This window comes from Triticum dicoccoides, chromosome 4B (genome assembly GCF_002162155.2).
Source record: "Triticum dicoccoides isolate Atlit2015 ecotype Zavitan chromosome 4B, WEW_v2.0, whole genome shotgun sequence".
NCBI lineage: Eukaryota > Viridiplantae > Streptophyta > Magnoliopsida > Poales > Poaceae > Triticum > Triticum dicoccoides.
Window position 1 is genome coordinate 314,409,788 of NC_041387.1, and position 24,792 is coordinate 314,434,579.

General features: G+C 39.3%; 1 long non-coding RNA gene across 10 annotated transcripts; it reads right to left on the minus strand.

Moving 5' to 3' along the window:
• Window positions 1-9,128: 9,128 nt before the first annotated feature.
• LOC119296038 lies at window positions 9,129-12,247 on the minus strand. Of its 10 annotated transcripts, XR_005144661.1 has the most exons (6): window positions 11,499-12,247; window positions 10,929-11,381; window positions 10,766-10,842; window positions 10,571-10,694; window positions 9,864-9,923; window positions 9,129-9,757 (listed from the first exon to the last, which is right to left on the minus strand). It is a non-coding gene; the product is annotated as an uncharacterized LOC119296038 (long non-coding RNA). The 10 variants fall into 10 exon arrangements; XR_005144658.1 differs by having other exon boundaries at window positions 9,129-10,694; window positions 11,499-11,616; window positions 11,802-12,247; XR_005144654.1 differs by having other exon boundaries at window positions 9,129-10,694; window positions 11,499-11,682; window positions 11,802-12,247.
• Between the last annotated feature and the right edge of the window lie 12,545 nt (window positions 12,248-24,792).

Below are 24,792 nucleotides of genomic sequence, written 5' to 3' on the forward strand. Positions count from 1 at the left end.
GCATCCGTTGCATGGCAATCCCTACTCGTCATGTTGACATCAATTGATGGGCATCTCCATAGCCCATTGATTATCCTCGTGAATGTGAGGCTTTCTCCTTTTTTGTCTTCTCCACACAATCCCCATTATCATATTCTATTCCACCCATAGTGCTATATCCATGGCTCACGCTCATGTATTGCGTGAAAGTTGAAAAGTTTGAGATTATTTAAGTACGAACCAATTACTTGGCTTGTCATCGGGGGTGTAGAATTTGGGAACATTTTTGTGTGACAAAAATGAAGCATAGCCTAACTATATGATTTTGTAGGGATGAACTTTTTTAGCCATGTTATTTTGAGAAGACATGATTGCTTAGTTAGTATGCTTGAAGTATTACTATTTCTTATGTCAATATGAACTTTTATTTTGAATCATTTGGATCTGAACATTCATGCCACAATAAAGAATATTACATTGAGAATTATGCTAGGTAGAATTCCACATCAAAAATTCTATTTTTATCATTTACCTACTCGAGGACGAGCAGGAATTAAGCTTGGGGATGCTTGATACGTCTCCAACGTATCTACAATTTTTTATTGTTCCATGCTATTATATTACCCCTTTTGGATGTTTATGGGCTTTATTTTACACATTTCTATTATTTTCGGGACTAACCTACTAACCGGAGGCCCAGCCCGTATTGCTGTTTTTTTGCCTATTTCAGTATTTCGAAGAAAAGGAATATCAAACGGAGTCTAAACGGAATGAAACCTTCGGGAGCGTGATTTTTGGAACGAACGTGATCCATCGGACTTGGAGTGCAAGTCAAGAAGCAATCAAGGCGGCCAGGAGATAGCAGGGCGCACCCACTCCTCCTGGGCGCGCCCCCTGTCTCCTGGGCCCCACGAGCGGCCACGACGTACTTCTTCATCCTATATATACCTACGTACCCTGAAAACATCCAGGGAGCCAATGAAAAACAATTTCCACCGCCATAACCTTCTGTATCCGCAAGATCCCATCTTGGAGCCTTCCCCGGTGCTCCGCCGAAGGGGGAATCGGCCACGGAGGGCTTCTACGTGAACACCATAGCCCCTCCGATGAGTTGTGAGTAGTTTACCACAGACCTTCGGGTCCATAGTTATTAGCTACATGGCTTCTTCTCTCTTTATGGATCTCAATACAACGTTCTCCCCCTCTCTTGTGGAGATCTATTCGATGTAAACTCTTTTTGCGGTGTGTTTGTCGAGATCCGATGAATTGTGGGTTTATGATCAAGTTTATCTATGAGAAATATTTGAATCTTCTCTAAATTCTCTTATGTATGATTGAGTTATCTTTGCAAGTCTCTTCGAATTATCAGTTTGGTTTGGCCTACTAGATTGATCTTTCTTGCCATGGGAGAAGTGCTTAGCTTTGGGTTCAATCTTGCAGTGTCCTTACCCAGTGACAGAAAGGGTTGCAAGGCACGTATTGTATTGTTGCTATCGAGTATAAAAAGATGGAGTTTATATCATATTGCTTGAGTTTATCCCTCTACATCATGTCATCTTTCTTAATGCGTTACTCTATTCTTATGAACTTAATACTCTAGATGCATGCTGGATAGCGGTCGATGTGTGGAGTATTAGTAGTAGATGCAGGCAGGAGTTGGTCTACTTGTCACGGACGTGATGCCTATATACATGATCATGCCTAGATAATCTCATAATTATTTGATTTTGTATCAGTTGCTCGACAATAATTTGTTCACCCACCTTAATACTTATGCTATCTTGAGAGAAGCCACTAGTGAAACCTATGGCCCCCGGGTCTATCTTTTATCATATAAGCTTTCAATCTACCTTTATTTGCATCTTTACTTTCCGCATCTATATTATAAAATACCAAAAATATATTTATCTTATCATACTATCTCTATCAGATCTCACTTTCGCAAGTGGCCGTGAAGGGATTGCAAACCCCTTTATTGTGTTGGTTGCGAGTTCTTTGTTTGTTTGTGTAGGTGTGTGGGACTTTTGAGGAGCCTCCTACTGGATTGATACCTTGGTTCTCAAAAACTGAGGGAAATACTTACGCTACTATTGTTGCATCACCCTTTCCTCTTCAAGGAAAACCAACGCAAGCTCAAGACGTAGCAGTGGCGAGCACCATGAGATGGTCTTTCTTCCTGGACGTCGGCCTCGGCTTCCTCCTCCAGTAGCGTGGCGAGTGCTTCCTCGTCATCCGAGTCCATCGCCGAAGCAGGCAAATCACCGAACACCTTGCGCCCGGTGGGCATGCACCCGCCGCTAAACTGCCCCTCCGCGACCGAAAACGGCGGCCGGAAACGCCCAACAGCTGTCGGAGGGGCTGCCGCGGCGAACCTCTGCTATTTTTCCGGCGAGGAATGGCTGTCTAGCGGTGAAGGGCGGCGGGGCGGCATCGGGATATAGCTTGTGGCGGCCGAGGGCGCGGGAGGGGGGAGGGGTGGGAGGCGAGTCGGGGAAGAAAATCTTGACTTTTCACCTGACGACGTGGGCCAGCCGTGCTTTTCCCTTGTGCCGGAGCCCCCGATCGCCCCCAGTGCGCCGGGTAAGACCTGTGGCCGCCGGGCGGAAAAAAGGGCTGAACCGGCACTTCTCGTCGTCCTGGGGGCGCGATTGGACGTTTTTTTGGCGCCGGCACTGAAAAAGTCGCCTGGAGGGCCTGTTGGGGGCGGCTGGAGATGCTCTTACTCGTTGAACCCAGCTCATTTCTCTCCTCGTGTTCTCTGCTATCCCAAGAACAGAACCAGCCACCCACCTCTCTCTCTCTCTCCCCAAGAACAGAGCATGGCCGCCGCCGCCTCGATCTGCCCCATCCGGGCATCTCCGGCGACACGGTGTACACCTATAGATTCTCCTCGTCTCCCTCTACCATTTCCCCCTATTTATTTTATCCGCCGCCGCCAAAAACGTCGCCACCACTCAATCCTACCGCCGCCTAATTCAGGTCCGGTGGGCTTGCCACCGGCTGCAGGGCAATGACGTCTCCATGCCTACATCCTCCCCCAGCGCAGCCACACGCACGAGGCGTGCAACCACGGGCGTCGGGCGTGTGCGGCTTCACCGGCGCTGCTCGGTCACATGGCTCTGCTGCTAACGGTGTGGACTAGCCACAATCTACTGCTACTACTGGTAAGTACTAATTCTGATTCCTTCTCCATCAAGTGTTCCAAATTTCACATCAAGTGCTTGCTAGATGTCAACGTGGGTGTGCATATATTGTTCATTTTATCTCAGGCCCTACTACTGCCCACTCAGCCATATTGCCTTCATTCTCTTTGTTTATCTCAAGGCCACGAAATTAATCAAGATTTAATCTATGGCGTGGTCATGGTATTGCTACTGATTAGATCTAAATGTTGTTCCTAACTAGTGCTACTCATCCTTGAACACCATATAGAAGCAAATAGTGGCAGTGAAACTCCAAAATTAATTACTTGTGAGTAGATTATAAACATCAATCACTCAATGTTTGCTACAGATTGGCGGGGATTAATAATTAGAACAAGGTAGTATACACAGGAAGATTGATCTTTTGGATACACACATACATGTCTTAGCAAGTTACTAGTACTTAGGATTTGATTCTTGGCATGTTAGATCTAGTACCAGCCGTAGATGTCATTCACAGAAACTTTTACAAGCTTTTGCAATTGATCTAATTAGTTTTGATTAACTTGGGTGTTTACACAAACATTTTGTTCTTTTTACAGCAAGGTAAATAGATCGAGGTGAATAGAGGCTCATGGACTGATTCAAACCGAGGTGAAGATAGATAAGAAGTCAAGCAAAAAGGGTAACACAACAAGGTACTTGATTAGTACCTGGTGGCGCATGCAGCCCAAAGGGCTTCACCACAATGAAGGAAAACAGTGTGGCAGAAGGTGAAAAGGCAAGTGGTGGGGATACTCCAGTGTATGTGTGTGTGTGAGGTGGAATGGACCACAATGAAAGGAACGGCTCCTATTTATAGTGGGGTTAGTAGCTATATCGGTTTGGAGAGGCATTACATTGGCATGCATGCGTGGTTAGGCTTGCATGCATGCCTCCACTTGTGTCTCTTGTAGGTGGTACTAGGGACAAGTGTAATTTGCTTGGCTGGCCATTAGTTGGCATTTACTTTATGTGAAAAAAATGAGACCAAGATCTGATTATAAATTTGTAGAACATATGAAGGTTTGGAAAATATTTTGTTGTGCATGGTCAAATGTTATTTGCTATAATAAAAATTAAATGTCAGGTGTTTCCATTATTTTAATTAATGTTTGGGCAATGCCGTTAAAATTATCGTTATCTATTTTGACGGTTCTTACAGGATGCCTTCCGGGGCATCCTCAAGCTTAGGCTTTTGGTTATCCTTGAATATCTTGGGGTGTCATGGGAATCCCCAAGCTTAGGCTCTTGCCACTCCTTATTCCATAGTCCATCAATTCTTTACCCAAAACTTGAAAACTTCACAACACAAAACTCAACAGGAAATCTCATAAGCTCCGTTAGTGTAAGAAAGAAAAACCACCACATAAGGTACTGTAATGAATTCATTCTTTATATATATTGGTGTTGCACCTACTATATTCCAACTTCTCTATGGTTCATACCCCTACATACTAGCCATAGATGCATCAAAATAAGCAAACAACACACGAAAAACAGAATCTGTCAAAAACAGAACAGTCTGTAGAAATCTGTAACTCTCGAAAACTTCTGGAACTCTAAAAATTCTACCAAAATAGGAAGTCCTGGGAAATTTGTCTATTGATCTACAGAAAAAAGAATCAACGCACAATCATGTTCATGTGAATTACTAGAATTATTTTTGTGCGTGCAAAGTTTCTGTTTTTCAGCAGAATCAAATTAACTATCACCATAGGTTATCCTATAGGTTCTACTTGGTACAAACACTAATTAAAACATAAAAACACATCTAAACAGAAGGTAGATGAAATATTTATTACTAAACAGAAGCAAAAACTAAAAAAAAACAAAGATAAAATTGGGTTGCCTCCAACTAGCGCTATCGTTTAACGCCCCTAGCTAGGCATAAAATCGAGGATAGATCTAAGTAGTGCCATCTTTGGCACTCAATTCATAAGTAGCTCGCATGATAGATTCATAAGGTAATTTGACTTTCTTTCTTGTAAAGTGCTCCATTCCTTTCCTTAATGGAAATTGGAATCTAATATTCCCTTCATATCAATAATTGCACCAATCGTTCTAAGGAAAGGTCTACCAAGAATAATAGGACAAGAAAGATTGCAATCTATGTCAAGAACGATAAAATCTACGGGCACATAGTTCCTATTTGCAACAATAAGAACATCATTGATCCTTCCCATAGGCTTTTTAGTGGTGGAATCCACAAAGTGCAAATTTAAAGAGAAATAATCAAAATCATGGAAACCTAGAATATCACATAAAGTTTTCGGAATCGTGGAAACACTAGCACCTAAATCACACAAAGCATAGCACTCATGATCTTTAATTTTAATTTTTATAGTAGGTTCCCACTCATCATAAAGTTTTCTATGTATAGAAACTTCCAAATTAAGTTTTTCATCATAAGATTGCATCAAGGCATCAACAATATGTTTGGTAAAAGCTTTATTTTGACTATAAGCATGAGGAGAATTCAACACGGATTGCAACAAGGAAATACAATCTACTAAAGAACAATTATCATAATTAAATTCCTTGAAATCCAAGATAGTGGGTTCAATGCTATTTAAAGTCCTGACCTCTCCAATCCCACTTTTACCAAATTTAGTATCAAGATTTAAAAATTCCGAATCATTGGGACGCCTTTTAACTAAAGTTGACTCATCTCCAGTCCCGTCATTATTAAGATTCATATTGCAAAACAAAGTTTTAATAGGGGACACATCAATAACTTTTAGATCTTCATCATTATTTTCTCCTAACCCTTCTGGTTTGGCAGCCATCTTATTGACCAAGGTAGCTTGCTTATCAGAAAATTGGGCTATTGATTTTTCAAGACGAGTAATTTGAGAATTCAAACCATAAAATTCCTTGGACATATCATCAAGCTCTTTGTTCATATACTCCATAAAGCTTTTTTGTTCTTTAAGCTCTTTTCTAAAGAAATTATTATGCTCAAATTGTAAAGTCATAAAACTTCTAGCGTTCAATTCAATCTCTTCCAACCTTCTAAGATGAAGGTCGGAGTTCTTAGGCAAAGCCATAAGAGCAAAAAGGCACACAAGAAGACAAGCAAAAGAGAGAGGAGATTGGGAAAGAGAGGGCAAATAAAATGACAAGTGTGAAGTGAGGGAGAGGAAAACGAGAGGCAAATGGCAAATAATGTAATGCGAGGGAGATAAGTTTGTGATGGATACTTGGTATGTCTTGACTTGAGCGAAGACCTCCCGGGCAACGGCGACAGAAATCATTCTTGCTACGTCTTGAGCTTGCGTTGGTTTTCCTTGAAGAGGAAAGGGTGATGCAGCAAAGTAGCGTAAGTATTTCCCTCGGTTATTGAGAACCAAGGTGTCAATCCAGTAAGAGGTTCCTCAAAAGTCCCACGCACCTACACAAACAATCAAGAACCTCGCAACCAACGCAATAAAGGGGTTGTCAATCCCTTCACGACCACTTGTGGAAGTGAGATCTGATAGCGATAATATGATAAGATAAATATTTTTGATATTTTTATGATATAAATTGGAAAAGTAAAATATGCAAATAAAAGTAGATTGAAAGCTTATATGATAAAAGATAGACCCGGGGGCCATAGGTTTCACTAGTGGCTTCCCTTAAGATAGCATAAGTATTACGGTGGGGGAACAAATTACTGTCGAGCAATTGATAGAAAAGTGAATAATTATGAGATTATCTAGGCATGATCGTGTATATAGGCATCACGTCTGTGATAAGTAGACTGACTCCTGCCTGCAACTACTACTATTACTCCACACATCGACCGCTATCCAACATGCATCTAGAGTATTAAGTTCATAAAAAATAGAGTAACGCATTAAGAAAGATGACATGATGTAGAGGGATAAACTCATGCAATATGATATAAACCCCTTCTTTTTATCCTCGATGGCAACAATACAATACATGCCTTGCTGCCCCTGCTGTCACTGGGAAAGGACAACGCGAGATTGAACCCAAAGCTAAGCACTTCTCCCATTGCAAGAAAGATCAATCTAGTAGGCCAAACCAAACTGATAATTCGAAGAGACTTGCAAAGATAACTTAATCACACATAAAATAATTCAGAGGAGATTCAAATATTATTTGCGCTTTTCTATCAATTGCTCGACAGTAATTTGTTCACCCACCGTATTATTTGCTATCTTGAGAGAAGCCTCTGGTGAAACCTATGGCCCTTGGGTCTATCTTCAATCATATAAGTTTCTGCTCTATTATTTTGCAATCTTTTACTTTTAGATCTATAAATCGAAAAACCCAAAAATATTTACTTTATCTTTTGTTTAGTTTGATCTATCTCTATCAGATCTCACTTTTGCAAGTGACCGTGAAGGGATTGACAACCCCTTTATCGCGTTGGGTGCAAGTTGTTTGATTTTTTGTGCACATATTAGTGATTTGTGTGTTGTCTCCTACTGGATTGATACCTTGGTTCTCTAACTGAGGGAAATACTTATCTCTACTTTGCTGCATCATCCTTTCCTCTTCAAGGGAAAAACCAATGCAAGCTCAAGAAGTAGCATGAAGAATTTCTGGCGCCGTTGCCGGGGAGATCTACGCCAAGTCAAGACATACCAAGTACCCATCATAAAACTCTCATCTCTTGCATTACATTATTTTCCATTTGCCTCTCATTTTCCTCTCCCCACTTTTCAAACGATTTCCGAAAAGATCCGCCCTTTTCTTCGCCCTTCTCCCGTTCGTCTTTTTGTTTGCCTTTTGATTGCTCGTGTGTTAGATTGCTTGCTTTGTCACAATGGATCAAGAGAATACCAAATTGTGTGACTTTTCGAATACTAATATTAATGATTTTATTAGTACTCCGATTGCTCCCGCCACTAGTGCGGAATCTTGTGAAATTAGTGCTGCTTTGCTGAATCTTGTTATGAAAGATCAATTTTCTGGCATTCCTAGTGAAGATGCTGCATCCCATCTAAACAATTTCGTTGATTTGTGTGATATGCAAAAGAAGAAAGATGTGAATAATGATATTGTTAAATTGAAGCTATTTCCGTTCTCACTACGAGATTGTGCTAAAACTTGGTTTTCGTCTTTGCCTAAAAATAGTATTGATTCATGGAATAAGTGTAAAGATGCTTTTACTTCCAAATATTTTCCTAAACTTTGGAACGAGATTAAAAATTTTAAGCAACTTGATCATGAGCATGTTGCACAATCTCGAAAAAGGATGAAACTGATGATACGAAATTCCCTACTCATGGTTTAAATTTGTGGATGATTATACAAAAAATTTATGCCAGATTAAATTTTGCTTCTATAAATCTTTTAGATTCGGCCGCGGGAGTACTTTCATGGAAATCACCTTAGGAGAAGCTACTAAACTCTTGGATAATATAACCGAAAGATCTTCTACTAGTAAAAAAGTGCATGCGATTGAAGAAATTAATGTTTTGAGTGGAAAGATGGATGAACTTATGAAATTACTAGATCATCGATGGCGGCGTTGCTGTGCCTGTCAATTTGTATAATAAAATAATCATATTGGTATAACTATATTTCACATGAATTACAGAAGTTAATTTTGCATAAACAAAGCTATGAGTTGAGGAGAACTTCACACTCAGTAAATGCTCACCTACAAATTTGGTTGATACAACGCATATATGACAATCTTATTGCCAGGGAAAATAAAAAAATAAAATAAAAACACAACACATGCATTTCCAATGACAAAAATAAAATGCGTCAAGGATAATACTGAAAAAAAATGATATGATAGAACCATTAGTGGCCACAAAGACATCTAAAAGGAAGAAAAACTGAAGGTATAGAATGTTCATTAGTATACATATGAGTACATGATACAAGTTAATTTGCCATGCCCATAAATTTGTACAACAGAATGATAGAAATTATCGTAAATATATAGCCACGTGAAAAAAGCAATAATTGCACACTAATGGGAAGTGAAGCTGCAAAAAATGTTAACACAAATTTATCACATTATATCCTCTTCCGAGGCTAGCACCTTCTGCTCTAGCAAAGAATTTAACTCTTCAAATTTGAACATCACATTTTTGAGAAATCCTTGTGGTTGACCGGAAATTCTTCGCCATTCATGGAACTGGATATCTCCTTAAATATGTATAGACTGAATATGATTCTAAATTCTAATTAGCAATTACATAGTGAGACTGTATCATGAAAAAGTAAACATAAAACCTAGAAATGCTAAATTTTATCAAGCCAAGAGCAGCGAAATCCATCAATCCTTCCTGCAGGAGCAAGAGCACACAAATTTCTGGAGAAGAAATCAATGCAAGTCTTGAAGAACTAGAGCATATAAATATACTCCCTCCGTTCCTAAATATAAGTCTTTTTAGAGATTCCAACAAGTGACTACATATGGACCGAAATGAGTGAATCTACACTCTAAAATATGTCTACATACATCCATTTGTTATAGTCCATTTGAAATGTCTAAAAAGACTTATATTTTGGAACGGAGGGAGTATATGACAGAAACATTGGCAAGATCAACTGATCTACAATAAAGCCTGCCTTGCTGAAGCATATGATTCCTCTTCCGCAGGGAAGGTAAACAATAGCCACTGCAATTGAAAAAACCATTCAATGTCTATTCATCATAATATATATGATATCATCTTATATTCTGAAGGAGGGTATAGATCAATATAAAAAAATTAGCTGCCTCACAAGCCATGTCAAGAACTCAAGATGCTCGTTCAAGGAAATATATTCAACTTCGAAATAAGCCTGAAAAAAATCATCAGCCAATCAAACTAATAGCACAGGTGCGCTGCCAGTACCGGCCCAAACACTAATACAAGAGCCTTAAATCACAAAGAGTAAATAAGTAATCAACATAGGAAAGGTTACAGATAATAATTTTTCATTATCAGAGAGGTTCATTGCCACTTAATTCTTCCTAGTTGCTACTCAATAGTTGACATTACGGACTTCAAAGCTTATTGCTTGTATGGCAGAAATGTCATCAGAGGATCCTATGATTTGAAACTTATCTTCTCTGAGCTACAATGCAAGTTTAAAACATGTTATCATCAGATTTTGCTACTAAAATCAAGAAACCAATATGTATGACTCACATAATGTGAACGACATTTTAGCAATTTTATGCATTTGAAAAGATGTAGCTACTTGTGCAACAATAACAAAATCTGCTTAGCAAGAATATTTTCATCCTATACTTCAACAATTTAGATTGTATAATAATTGGAAGTACGAAACCTTAGCTTTTCACTTAAAAGAGTAGCTTATCAAGAATATGTTCATCATGCAGTTCATGAAATTCATTAGGAGGCAGTGCCCATTAATTTGTTGAGAGCTCTATCCAATCTTGTGATGTACAAGTGGAAATTTTGTTTTTGAGAAGAAATCTAAACCTTAGCTTTCGGATGAAAGTAGTCAAAGTCAACAAGCTGCGATTAATATGGCGCCTTCTTTCAACCTTGCACTAACAGCATGTGTTTGTGCAGCACGCTCGCTTCAAGCAAGGTCAACGAAATTCTGCAAAAACAAAAGTTAATTCGTACGGATCAACCATGCATAATCAGCATACCATGCTCCAGAAGGCTTACCAAGCTAGCAATAAAAGATATAACACGGCCTGGCGCTTCATGGAGCATACTCTCCACAGTCTGGATATAGATATAAACTTCAAAAGAAAGGTTAATCATCTTCTATGTACACTTTCCTCACAAAGATTGAATCTAAAGCTGGATTGGTTCTTGTTATACATACCAGCCTAATGATTTGGTGGGAATGTGTACTTGTGTCACTTAGTGCAGTTTCACCAAGCTGTCTTTGTTCTGCAGTTACTTGGAAGGTCATTAGGTAACTATCACTGCACCACCTTCTTCTTTCTCATATGGTAGGATATATATACATACATGCATATGTAGTAGTGCCTTCACAAATGGCTATTAGATGCCTTAGATACTGGCTGTCCTTGGCGATTCCTTCATCCAACTTGTCCACGATGGTTCCTTTCTGTTGCAAACCTCGGGATCATCTAACAAGCGAAGGGGGCCAGAGTCAGGCCGTAGAAGATCCTTGACGATCTCGTTGTAGATTTGCATAGCAGATATCTTGATAATAAATTGTTCTTGTTCTTGTTTGTCCAAGTCTCAACCCCTTACTATTAAATTAAAGATGAGTATCTTGGTTCCAATTAATTTCTTGTGCAGCTTGCTCCTGAAAAAAATTTAGTAGTCAATTGGCATTGCAAGCGAGGGGAAAATAAATCGTCAGTGAGTGTTACCGAACTGTAATGTCCGGAACGAATTCTACATTCATTTTGCAGCGCCATACCTTGCTACATATGGGCCTGCTCCCCACAAATTGATCAATGTGAAATAAAACACAACCTTAGGAAGGGAAATGGGGTGCAGCGGTGGAGAGGCGCCCAGGGGGTATGTGAATCCACCTCCTACCATCGTCCCGAATATAGAGGAAGATCGTCACAGTGGTAATCACCATCATGGGTAAGGGCGCACTTGGGAGACAGGTAAAATGATACGCTTGTAAATAATGTACAGATGTATTTTACCCTCTCACGAAATAAAGCGGTAAGGACATTATTCGTCTGGCTGTGTCGCAGGGAGAGATGCGCACCTATGCTGCAGCCACAGGATTCCTGAAGACCATCCGCCGCTGTCTGGACGAGGTTCGTGCCGACGTCCTGCTCATGCCCTATCACAAAGAGCAGCACTACAATGACAAGATGGTCTGCCGGTGGGACAACCGCAACTAGCTCAACCTGGAAATTCTCGAGCAGGCCCCGTGCATCACCAGCATCCTCGCTAACCGCCCGTTCTAGAGAGGACATCTAGTTAGGATACTGGCAGGGTTTGGGGCCGGCACGAGGGTGGGCGCCCGCAGAGGATTCGAGGGCGTCGCCCGGGGAGCACATGGTAGGGAAGGCGGTGGCGGGAGCGACGGCTTGTGGAGGCGCACGTCGAGGCAAAGGCACAGGGAGCGAGTGGATGGGGCTCGGCCGCGGGGTCCTCGAGAAGCAGCGCCGCCGTTGGTGTTGACTCCGACAGGCGGACGAGATCGAGATCGCGTTTTTTCTCGAGAAAGAGATCGAGATCGGTCGGGATCAATTGGACGCCGTTGGTGCCTCGTTAGCCCAGCATTGGATCAGGCTAGAATGGGCTGGCGGCTGGCTGTCGGCCCAGTGCACCAGAGGCCTTCGTTTTGGCCTCAGGAGCAGCAGCCCATAGGACAGCTTGGCCGGATTTCATATAGTGCGGCACGGACTGTTTTTATACGAGATCTGACGGCCATAAACATTCAGATCGTCAAAACGGACGGCCGAAAACACAAATCGCTGTGAGGGCAGAGATTAGGTGCGGTTATGCTGTCCTTCATTTGCTAGCAAGAGCGCTCCTATTGATCCTAATGATATGCCTTTGTCTACTTTGATTGAGGATAATAAGGAATCTATGGATGTGAATTTTATTGGTAGGATTTGGTAATAATGAGTATAGAGGCAATTTTAATCCTAGGTTGTTTTCTAGTAATTCCTCTAATAATTATGGTAATTCCTACAACAATTCTTATGGAAATTATAATAAGATGTCCTCTTATTTTGAGAATAGTGTTAATGAATTTATGATTTCGCAAAAGAGTTTCAATGCTTTGGTTGAAGAAAAATTGCTTAAGATGGATGATTTGGCTAGGAACGTGGATAGAATTTCTCTTGAGATTGATTCTCTAAACATTGGATCTATTCCACCCAAGCATGATATTAATGAATATCTAAAAGCTATGAGAATTTCCATTGATGAGTGTAAAGAAAGAACCGCTAAGACGCGTGCTAAACAAGATTGGTTTGTAAAAATCTGTTCTTCTAGTTTTTGTGAAAATAATGATGAAGATATTAAAGTGATTGATGTGACTCCTATTGAATCTTTGTTTTCCAATATAAATTTTGATACAGATGGGACTGGAGATGAATCAACTTTAGTTAAAAGGCGTCCCAATGATTCGGAGTTTGTAGATCTAGATGCAAACATTGATGAAAGTGGGATTGGAGAGGTCAAGACTTTAAGTATCAATGAACCCACTCTTTTGGATTTCAAGGACTTTAACTATGATAATTGTTCTTTAATAGATTGTATTTCCTTGTTGCAATCCATGTTGAATTCTCCTCATGCTTATAATCAAAATTAAGCTTTTACTAAACATATTGGTGATGCTATGATGAAATCGTTTGAAGAAAAGCTTGAATTAGAAGTTTCTATCCCTAGAAAACTTTATGATGAGTGGGAACCTACTATTAAGTTTAAGATTAAAGATTATGAGTACCATGCTCTGTGTGATTTGGGTGCTAGCGTTTCCACGATTTCAAAAACTTTATGTGATGTGTTAGGTTTCCGTGAATTTGATGATTTTTATTTAAATTTGTATCTTGCGGATTCCACTATTAATAAACCTATTGGAAGGATTAATGATGTTCTTATTGTTGAAAATAGGAATTATCTGCCCATAGATTTCACTGTTCTTGATATAGATTGCAATCCTACATGTGCTATTATTCTTGGTAGGCCTTTCCTTAGAACGACTGGTGCAATTATTGATATGAAAGAAGAAAACATTAGATTTCAATTTCCGTTAAGGAAGGGCATGGAACACTTTCCTAGAAAGAAAATTAAATTGCCTTATGAATCTATTATGAGAGCTACTTATGGATTGCATACGAAATATGACAATACCTAGATCTATTTATGTGTTTCTATGCCTAGCTAAGGGCGTTAAACAATAGCGCTTGTTGGGAGGCAACCCAACTTTATTTTTGTTATATGATTTTTGGTTCCGTTTTTCAATAAATAATTCATCTAGACTCTGGTTTGATGTTTTTGTGCATTTTAGTTAGTGTATGTGCCAAGTAAGACCTTTGGGATGGCTTACGGTGATAGTTGTTTTGATCTTGCTGAAAAATAGAAACTTTTGCGCACGGGAAACTAATTTTCATTTTCTATAGAAGCGTGCTTTTGATCTGATTCTTTTTGCACAAGATTGGTACACAAATTTCCCAGGTTGTCCTAATGTTTCCGAATTTTTGGAGTTACAGAAGTATGCTAAGTTCTCTCATTGCTACAGACTGTTCTATTTTTAACAGATTCTGTTTTTTATGTGTTGTTTGCTTATTTTGATGAACCTATGGGTAGTATCCGGGGGTATGAACCATGGAAAAGTCGAAATACAGTAGATATTACACCAATATAAATAAATAATGAGTTCACAACAGTACCAAAGTGGTGATTTATTTTCTTATACTAATGGATCTCATAAGATTTTCGGTTGAGTTTTGTGTTGTGAAGTTTTCAAGTTTTGGGTAAGGATTTGATGGAGTATGGAATAAGGAGAGATAAGAGCCTAAGCTTGGGGATGCCCAGGCACCCCAAGGTAATATTCAAGGACAACCAAGAACCTAAGCTTGGGGCTGCCCCGGAAGGCATCCCCTCTTTCGTCTTCGTCTATCAGTAACTTTACTTGAGGCTATATTTTTATTCACCACATGATATGTGTTTTGCTTGGAGCGTCTTGTATGATATGAGTCTTTAATTTTTAGTTTGCCACAATCATCCTTGATATATACACCTTTTGCGAGGGACACACATGAATCGTGATTTTTTAGAATACTCTGCGTGCTTCACTTATATCTTTTGAGCAAGACAATATTGCTCTAGTGCTTCACTTATATCTTTTTAGAGCACGGCGGTGGTTTTATTTTATAGAAATTGTTAAACTCTCATGCTTCACTTTTATTATTTTGAGTCTTTTTAAACAGCATGGTAATTTTCTTCGGTTATGAATTTAGTCCTAATACGATAGGCATCCCTGTTCTAAGTATCGAGTTGTAATTCTTGAGTTGTAAGTAAATAAAAGTGTGATAATCATGATTATCAGAGCATTGTCCCATTTGAGGAAAAAAAATTAAAAGGGAGGCCAAAGAAGCCAAACAAAAAATGAGAAAAAAAGAGAGAAGGGGCAATGTTATTATCCTTTTTCCACACGTGTGCTTCAAAGTAGCACCATGATCTTCATGATAGAGAGTCTCCTATGTTGTCACTTTCATATGCTAGTGGGAATTTTTCATTATAGAACCTGGCTTTTATATTCCAATGATGGGCTTCCTCAAATTGCCTTAGGTCTTCATGAGCAAGCAAGTTGGATGCACACCCACTTAGTTTTGTTTTGAGCTTTCATAAACTTATTGCTCTAGTGCATCCGTTGCATGGCAATCCCTACTCATTCACATTGATATCTATTGATGGGCATCTTCATAGCCTGTTAATATGCCTAGTTGATGTGAGACCATCTCTTTCTTTTTGTCTTCTCCACAACCACCATATTCTGTTCCACCTATAGTGCTATATCCATGGCTCACACTCATGTATTGTGTGAAAGTCGGAAAGGTTGGAGAACACCAAAGTATGAAACAATTGCTTGGCTTGTCATCGGGGTTGTGCATGATTTGAATATTTTGTGTGATGAAGATGGAGCATAGCCAGACTATATGATTTTGTAGGTACAAGCTTTCTTTGGCCATGTTATTTTGAGAAGACATAATTGCCTTGTTAGTATGCTCGGAGTATTATTTTTTATGTCAATATTAAACTTTTGTTTTGAATCATATGGATCTGAATATTCATGCCACAAAAAAGAAAAATTACATGGATAAATTTGTTTGGTAGCATTCCACATCAAAAATTCTATTTTTATGATTTACCTACTCGAGGACGAGCAGGAATTAAGCTTGGGGATGCTTGATACGTCTCCAATGTATCTATAATTTTAGACTGTTGCATGCTATTATGTTATCTGTTTTGGATGTTTTGTATGCATTGATATTCTATTTTATATTATTTTTCGGACTAACCTATTAACCTAGAGCCCAGTGCTAGTTTATGTTTTTTTCCTTGTTTTTGAGCTTCGCAGGAAAGGAATACCAAACGGAGTTCAAACGGAATAAAACCTTCGTGATGATTTTTCTTGGACCTGAAGGCACTCGGGAGACTTGGAAATGAAGTCAGAAAAGCCGCAAGGCGGCGGCAAGGGGTGAGGGCACGCCCCTGCCTTGTCACCTCCTCGGGACTCCTCTAACCTAACCCTTGGCCCTATATATTCACATATATTCCCAAACCTCTAGAAGCATCCACGAAAACACTTTTCCACCGCCACAACCTTCTATTCTCATGAGATCCCATCTTGGGGCCTTTTCTGGCATCCTACCGAAGGGGGATTCGATCACGGAGGGCTTCTACATCAACTCTATTGCCCTTCCAATGAAGTGTGAGTAGTTTACCACAGACCTACGGGTCCATAGCTAGTAGATAGATGGCTTCTTCTCTCTCTTTGATTCTCAATACCATGTTCTTCTCGATGTTCTTGGAGATCTATCCGATGTGATCTTCTTTTGCGGTGTGTTTGTCGAGATCCGATGAATTGTGGATTTATGATCAGCTTATCTATGAATATTCATTGAATCTTCTCCGAATTCTTATATGCATAATTTGATATCTTTGTAATTCTCTCCGAACTATCGGTTTAGTTTAGCCAACTAGATTGGTTTTTCTTGCAATGGGAGAAGTGCTTAGCTTTGGGTTCAATCTTGCGGTGTCCTTTCCCAGTGACAATAGGGGTAGCAAGGCACATATTGTATTGTTGCCATCGAGGATAAAAAGATGGGGTTTACATCATATTGCTTGAGTTTATTCCTCTACATCGTGTCATCTTACTTAATGCGTTACTCTGTTGTTCATGAACTTAATACTCTAGATGCAGGGAGGAGTCGGCCGATGTGTGGAGTAATAGTAGTAGATGCAGGCAGGAGTCCGTCTACTTGACACAGACGTGATGCATATATTTCATAATCATTGCCTTAGATATCGTCATAACATTGCACTTTTCTATCAATTGCTCGACAGTAATTTGTTCACCCACCGTATTATTTGCTATCTTGAGAGAAGCCTCTAGTTAATCCTATGGCCCCTAGGTCTATTTTCCATCATATAAGTTTCTAATCTACTATTTTGCAATCTTTTACTTTTAGATCTATAAACCAAAAACCGAAAAATATTTAATTATCTTTTGTTTAGTTTCATCTATCTCTATCATATCTCACTTTTGCAAGTGACCGTGAAGGGATTGACAACCACTTTATCGCATTGGGTGCAAGTTATTTGATTGTTTGTGCAGGTATTGGTGATTTGTGTGTTGTCTCTGATACGTCTCCATCGTATCTACCTTTCCAAACACTTTTGCCCTTGTTTTGGGCTCTAACTTGCATGATTTGAATGAAACTAACCCGAACTGACGTTGTTTTCAGCAGAATTGCCATGGCGTTATTTTTGTGCAGAAATAAAAGTTGCCGGAATGACCTGAAACTTCATGGAGATTATTTTTGGAATTAATAAAAAAATTTGGTGAAAGAATCAAGGCCAGGGGGCCCACACCCTATCCAGAGGGTGGGGGCATGCCTACCCCCTGGGCGCGCCCCCTTCCTCGTGGGCCCCCTGATGCTCCACCGACCTCAACTCCAACTCCATATATTCACGTCCGGGGAGAAAAAAATCAAAGAGAAGTATTCATCGTGTTTTACGATACGGAGCCGCCGCCAAGCCCTAATCTCTCTCGGGAGGGCTGATCCGGAGTCCGTTCGGGGCTCCAGAGAGGGGAATCCGTCGCCATCGTCATCATCAACCTTCCTCCATCACCAATTTCATGATGCTCACCGCCGTGCGTGAGTAATTCCATCATAGGCTTGCTGGACGGTGATGGGTTGGATGAGATTTACCATGTAATCGAGTTAGTTTTGTTAGGGTTTGATCCCTAGTATCCATATGTTCTAAGATTGATGTTGCTATGACTTTGCTATGCTTAATGCTTGTCACTAGGGCCCGAGTGCCATGATTTCAGATCTGAACCTATTATTTTTTCATGAATATATGTGAGTTCTTGATCCTATCTTGCAAGTCAATAGTCACCTACTATGTGTTATGATCCGGAAACACCGAAGTGACAATAATCGGGACCACTCCCGGTGATGACCGTAGTTTGAGGAGTTCATGTATTCACTAAGTGTTAATGCTTTGGTCCGATACTCTATTAAAAGGAGGCCTTAATATCCCTTAGGTTCCAATAGGACCCCGTTGTCACGGGAGGGTAGGACAAAAGATGTCATGCAAGTCCTTTTCCATAAGCACGTATGACTATATTCGGAATACATGCCTACTTACATTGATGAACTAGAGCTAGTTCTGTGTCACCTTATGTTATAACTATGGCATGACGAATCGCATCCGACATAATTATCCATCACTGATCCAATGCCTACGAGCTTTTCACATATTGATCTTTGCTTAGTTACTTTTCCGTTGCCACTGTTACAATTACTCAATGTTGAGGATATCGCTTATCGTTATTGTCTCGGTCAGCTGGGGATTAGAGATTAATCGTAAATCGGTCGATCAATCAATTTTATTGGTCGACTGTTAATCGGCCATTTTTGCAAATCCAATGTTCCCAACACTAAAATATGCTATATCCAACACAAAAACAATATTGGATAGAAGTGTTACCTTGATTCCTAGCATTTGAACCCTCTTATAATGCCAAACAAAATAGGACAATAGTACATATTGCAAAACAAGGTCCAGAAAACACAAATAAACATACTTTTTGCAAACATAATGTTATAAATAGTCCTGATTTATCGGTAGATTCCCGATAAATCGCTTGTCAGAGTGATAAATAGTCCCAAACGATAAACGGTGAAGATAAGGCATAATCTTATTGGTCACCCCAAGAGTAGTGATAAATCGGACAATAAATTGCTGAATCAGAAGATTTCTTGAATAGTGCAATTACTACAAAACTACTGCTATTACTTTTGCCACCGTTGCCGTTACTTCCATACTACTTTGCTACTAAGTACTTTGCTGCAGATATTAAGTTTTCCAGGTGTGGTTGAATTGACAACTCAACTGCTAATATACTTGAGAATATTCTTTGGCTCCCCTTGTGCCGAATCAATAAATTTGGGTTGAATAATCTACCCTTGAAAACTGTTGCGATCCCCTATACTTGTGGGTTATCAAGACTATTTTCTGGCGCCGTTGCTGGGGAGCATAACTCTATTGTTCGAGTCACTTGGGATTTATATCTGCTGATCACTATGAGGAACTTGAAAGACGAGAAAACAAAGATTTATCCCTCAACTACGAGGGGAGGTAAGGAACTGCCATTTAGCTTTGCACTTTATTCTCCTTCTGTTTTGAGTAAACTTGCGACACCTAAACCTGCTTCTGCTATTAAGTCTGATATGTCGCATGTTATTGATGATGCCACTTCTGCTATGCGTGATGCTTATGATGAAACTACTTCTATGCTTGATAATACTGTGCCATTAGGTGAATTTCTCGATGAATAACTTGCTAGGGCTAAAGAGAATGAAATTATTGAAACTAATAATACTGATGAAAGTGATGATGAAGATTCTCCCCCTAGATATGAATTACCTGTTATGCCTGAGAGTTATGTTATGGATGAAGAAACTGCTAGAGATTTTCTTGCTTGCAATGATATATCTGATCTTAAGAAATTATCAGCTAAGCTGAAAGAAAATATCTGGATGCTAGCATGAAATATGACCCTGCTTTTGCTACTTCACCTGTATGTATTACTGATAAGGATTATGATTTCTCTGTTGATCCTGAGATAATTACTTTGGTTGAATCTGATCCTTTTTATGGCTATGAATCTGAAACTGTTGTGGCACATCTTACTAAATTGAATGATATAGCCACCCTATTTACTAATGAGGAAAAAAATCATTATTACTATATCCTTAAGTTATTTCCATTCTCATTAAACGGTGATGCTAAAATATGGTTTAATTCTCTTGATCCTGGTTGTGTGCGTAGTCCCCAGGATATGATTTATTACTTTTCTATTAAATATTTCCCCGCTCATGAGAAACAAGCTGCTTTAAGGGAAATATATAATTTTGTGCAAATTGAAGAAGAGAGTCTCCCACAAGCTTGGGGGAGGCTTCTCCGATTAGTCAATGCTTTGCATGATCATCCTCTCAAGGAAAATGAAATACTTGATATCTTTTATAATGGACTAACCAATGCTTCCAGAGACCACCTGGATAGTTGTGCTGGTTGTGTTTTCAGGGAAAGAACTGTTGATCTAGATGAATTGTTATTGAATAATATGTTGAGTAATGAAAACAATTGCACACTTCTTGAACCAACTCCTAAGCCAACTCCGAAGAAAAGGGGTATTCTATTTCTCAGTCCCGAAGATATGCAAGAGGCAAAGAAATCTATGAAAGAAAAGGGTATTAAAGCTGAAGATGTTAAGAATTTACCACCTATTGAAGAAATACATGGTCTTGATAACCCGACACAGGTAGTAAAGGTAAATTCTCTCTATAGATTTGATGAAGGTGATATTCCTCATTACAAGTCTGCTAGTCAATGCTTGGATGAGTTTGATAGTTTTATTGTTAAACAAGAAAACTTCAATGCTTATGTTGGTAGAATATTGAAACGCAATGCTTGTATGATTGAACACCTGAGTGATTATATGTCTGGAGTTAAAGGTGAACTTAAACTTATTAGTAAACATGCTTCCATGGTTACCACTCAAGCAGAACAAGTGCTTAAAGCTAAAAATGATTTTCTCAATTAATTAAATAATAAGAAAAATGATATTGTTGTTAGAGTTATGACTAGAGGGGGTAAAATGACTCAGGAACCTTTGTATCCTGAGGGCCACCCTAAGATAATTGAGCAAGATTCTCAGAGAACTAATGTTGACGCACCTAGTCCTTCTAAGAAGAAGAAAAGGAAAAAATATAGGACTTTGCATGCTTCTAGTGAACCTGTTGTTGACACACCTGAGAATCCCAATGATATTTCTATTTCTGATGCTGAAACACAATCTGGTAATGAACATGAACCTAGTGATAATGTTAATGATGATGTTCATGTTGTTGCTAAACCTAGCAATAACAATGACGTAGAAATTAAACCTGTTGTTGATCTTGATAACCCACAATCAAAGAATCAACGTTATGATAAGAGAGACTTTGTTGCTAGGAAGCACGACAAAGAAAGAGAACCATGGGTTCAAAAACCCATGCCTTTTCCTCCTAAACCATCCAAGAAAAAGGATGATGAGGATTTTGAGCGCTTTGCTGAAATGATTAGACCTATCTTTTTGCGTATGCGTTTGACTGATATGCTTAAAATGAATCCTTATGCTAAGTACATGAAAGATATTGTTACAAATAAAAGAAAGATACCAAAGCTGAAATTTCCACCATGCTTGCTAATTATACTTTTAAAGGTGGAATACCAAAGAAACTAGGAGTTCCAGGAGTACCAACTATACCATGCTCCATTAAAAGAAACTATGTTAAAACTGCTTTATGTGATCTTGGAGCCGGCGTTAGTGTTATGCCTCTCTCTTTATATCGTAGACTTGATTTGAATAAGTTGACACCTACTGAAATATCTTTGCAAATGGCCGATAAATCAACTGCTATACCTGTCGGTATTTGTGAGGATGTGCCTATTGTGGTTGCAAACGTTACTATTTTAACGGACTTTGTTATTCTTGATATTCCCGAGGATTATAGTATGTCGATTATCCTTGGTAGACCCTTTTTGAATACTGCAGGGGCTGTTATTGATTGCAAAAAAGGCAATGTCACTTTTCAGGTCAATGGTAATGAGCATACGGTACACTTTCCGAGGAAACAACCTCAAGTCCACAGTATCAATTGTATTGGAAATTTTTCAATGATTACTATTGGAGGTTTTAAATTTCCTCTTCCTACTGTCAAGAAGAAATATGATATTCTTATTGTTGGGGACATGCATATCCCTGTTGAGGTAACTTAGTGCTATTCGAAGATTCTCCGGTTTCATGCGATTCAGAATGAGTTTGTTAACAGGACTTGATCAACCTTGTTAGTGGATTCCTTTTGATGAGCATGAGATGGATGAAGTTAGAAAGCACAAGTCTCTATACCCTCCTTTTACTTTCTGTTATTTAGACTAAATGAAGCAAAAATAGTATTTTTCTGTCTGTTTTCTGATTTATCCTTGCAATAAAAAACCCGAAAATAAAAGTTCTCCAAATGTCCCGAAAATGAAATATGATTTTTTGTAGAATATTTAAGAATATGTGGCACTAAGAACACATCAGGGGGGCACACCACCTGGACACAACGGTCTAGGGCGCGCCCTCCCCCTTGGGCGCACCCCCTGCCTTGTGGGCCCCACATGGCCCCCCTCCACTTATTCCTGCACCCACACACTTCGTCTTCCTCCAGAAAAAAACACCACACAGCTGAAACTCATGTCCTAGCTCATTTTGCTGCGATTTTCGATCTCCTTGCTCAAAGCTTCATTCACAAACTGTTTTGGGGGATTGTTCTTTGGTATGTGACTCCTCCAATGGTCCAATTAGTTTATGTTCTAGTGCTTTATTTATTGCAAATTTTTGCTGCTAAGGTGATCCTGTTCTTGAGCTTGCATGTCAAATTTATAGGGCCCCAAGTAGTTCTAATGAATGTGTAGGTTCTAGGCACTTATGGGAGTGGTTGCTATCAATCTTGTTGAGTTTTGTTCACTTTTATTGTGAGTCACTAAAAATTTCAGAAATTTTCAGAGGAAGAAAATGTTGAGGAGATTGTTGAGAGGCTCTTCGAGCCAAAGCTTGAAGGATAAACAAAATGAGGAGAATAAAAAGCCCAAATACAATCTGCCTCGCACTACGGAGGTTCGGCCGTGTGAATGGCCTTGCGAAGAATTCTTGAGAGCCGCTGGAATTTATGATGATTTTTATTACTTGGCTGAGAATGCAGGCCTCACTGACTTCCTCCACGACCAGCATGAACAGTATCTCCTACTCACTAATATTTTCATGCAAAAATTTTACTTTCATGCTAGGAAATCACCACCTTCAGTGGAGTTTCATTTATATGATGAGGTTAAGGAGATGTCACTATATGATTTTTGTCGGGTCTGCAAGATACCCTTTGAGGGCAACATAGAGGAACCACACCGTAATGATGTGGAGGGATTTATTAATGAAATTGATGTAGGGGAAACAAGAAAAGTTTTAGGTGCAAGAATTACTAGCATACATTTTCCTGTTCTACGTTACTTCGCAATATTTGCTGGTAGATGTTTAATTGGTCGCGGGAATAGTGGAAATCTTAGTGCCCCTGATATTGTTATTTTGCGCCATGCTTTGTTTCATGATACAACTTTCAGTTTAGGTGCTGTTATTGCTAAGCGATTAAGTCTGAACTGTACAAAGGGCCCCATCTTCTGTGGTATCTTTGCTTCGCGCCTTGCTGCACACTTTAATATACCTATTAGGCATTATGATAAAGAAGAAAAGTTGTCGCCCTCTGTTTTTCTAGATTATAAGAGTATGGTAGCACATGATTTTAATGTTAAAAATAAGAAGAAACTGCTTATGTATAATTTGATATTTGATAAAAATTATTGTGAGATTATTACCTTGCATGCGCCCTCTTTGTTTAACATATTTTCAGGCACGTACCTCATCTTGCTGGAGGCCATTTACACATACTAGAGCCTGACACCAGCTCCAGAGCCTGAGCCCGAACCACGACTTGACCCTTATTGACAGTCCGTTTATCAGTGGGATCCGGAGGAGATCGCCAACTAGTGGCTCCCAGATGACACTCCTCCGCACACCGGAAAAGGCAGCTTTGATTCGTGGGATTAGACCAACTTAGGCCAAAAGCCTAAGCTTGGGGGAGTATGTATTTCTCACCGACATTACATTCATGTTCACACGCTCATTCTAGTTGTCGATGCTCATACTTTTTCATTGTACTATCCATGCTAGTTTATTCTCTTTTCTAAGCTTTTTTCTTGTGTGTTTGAAAAACCTTAAGAAAAACCAAAAAATTTAGTTATATCTTTTAGCTAGTTTACTTTCCATGCCTGTAGTAGTAGTAATTAAAAGAAAACTCAAAAAGATTTCTCATTCTTCTTTTGCTTGTTGGGAGCTTTCCCGTGTAAATAGTTTTATTTCTTTTCTTTTCTTTGGGGGTTGAGAGGACAAGACCATGATGAAAATGTTGAGTGGCTCTCATTTGCATTATTATTGATTTAACCAAGAGCCCATATTACATTGTCTTCTCCCTTGTCTTAAATTCTTGTAGATTCCAGCTTAATCCAATGCACATGCACTATTATTATTATCCACACCGTTCGGTCGTGCAAGTGAAAGGCAATAATGACGATATATGATGGACTGATTGAGATGAGAGAAGCTGGTATGAACTCGACCTATCTTGTTTCTGTAAATATGATTAGTTCATCGTTCCTGATTCAGCCTATTATAAATGAAACATATTTGCAATGACAATTAGAGATTATAGTTGATCATGCCATTCTTAATTTTCTAGGATTTTATAATGGTTTACCTTGCATGCTAACATGCTATTAAAATGGTTGTGATGTGGTATGACAGGGTGGTATCCTCCTTTGAACGATTCGAGTGGCTTGACTTGGCACATGTTCACGCATGTAGT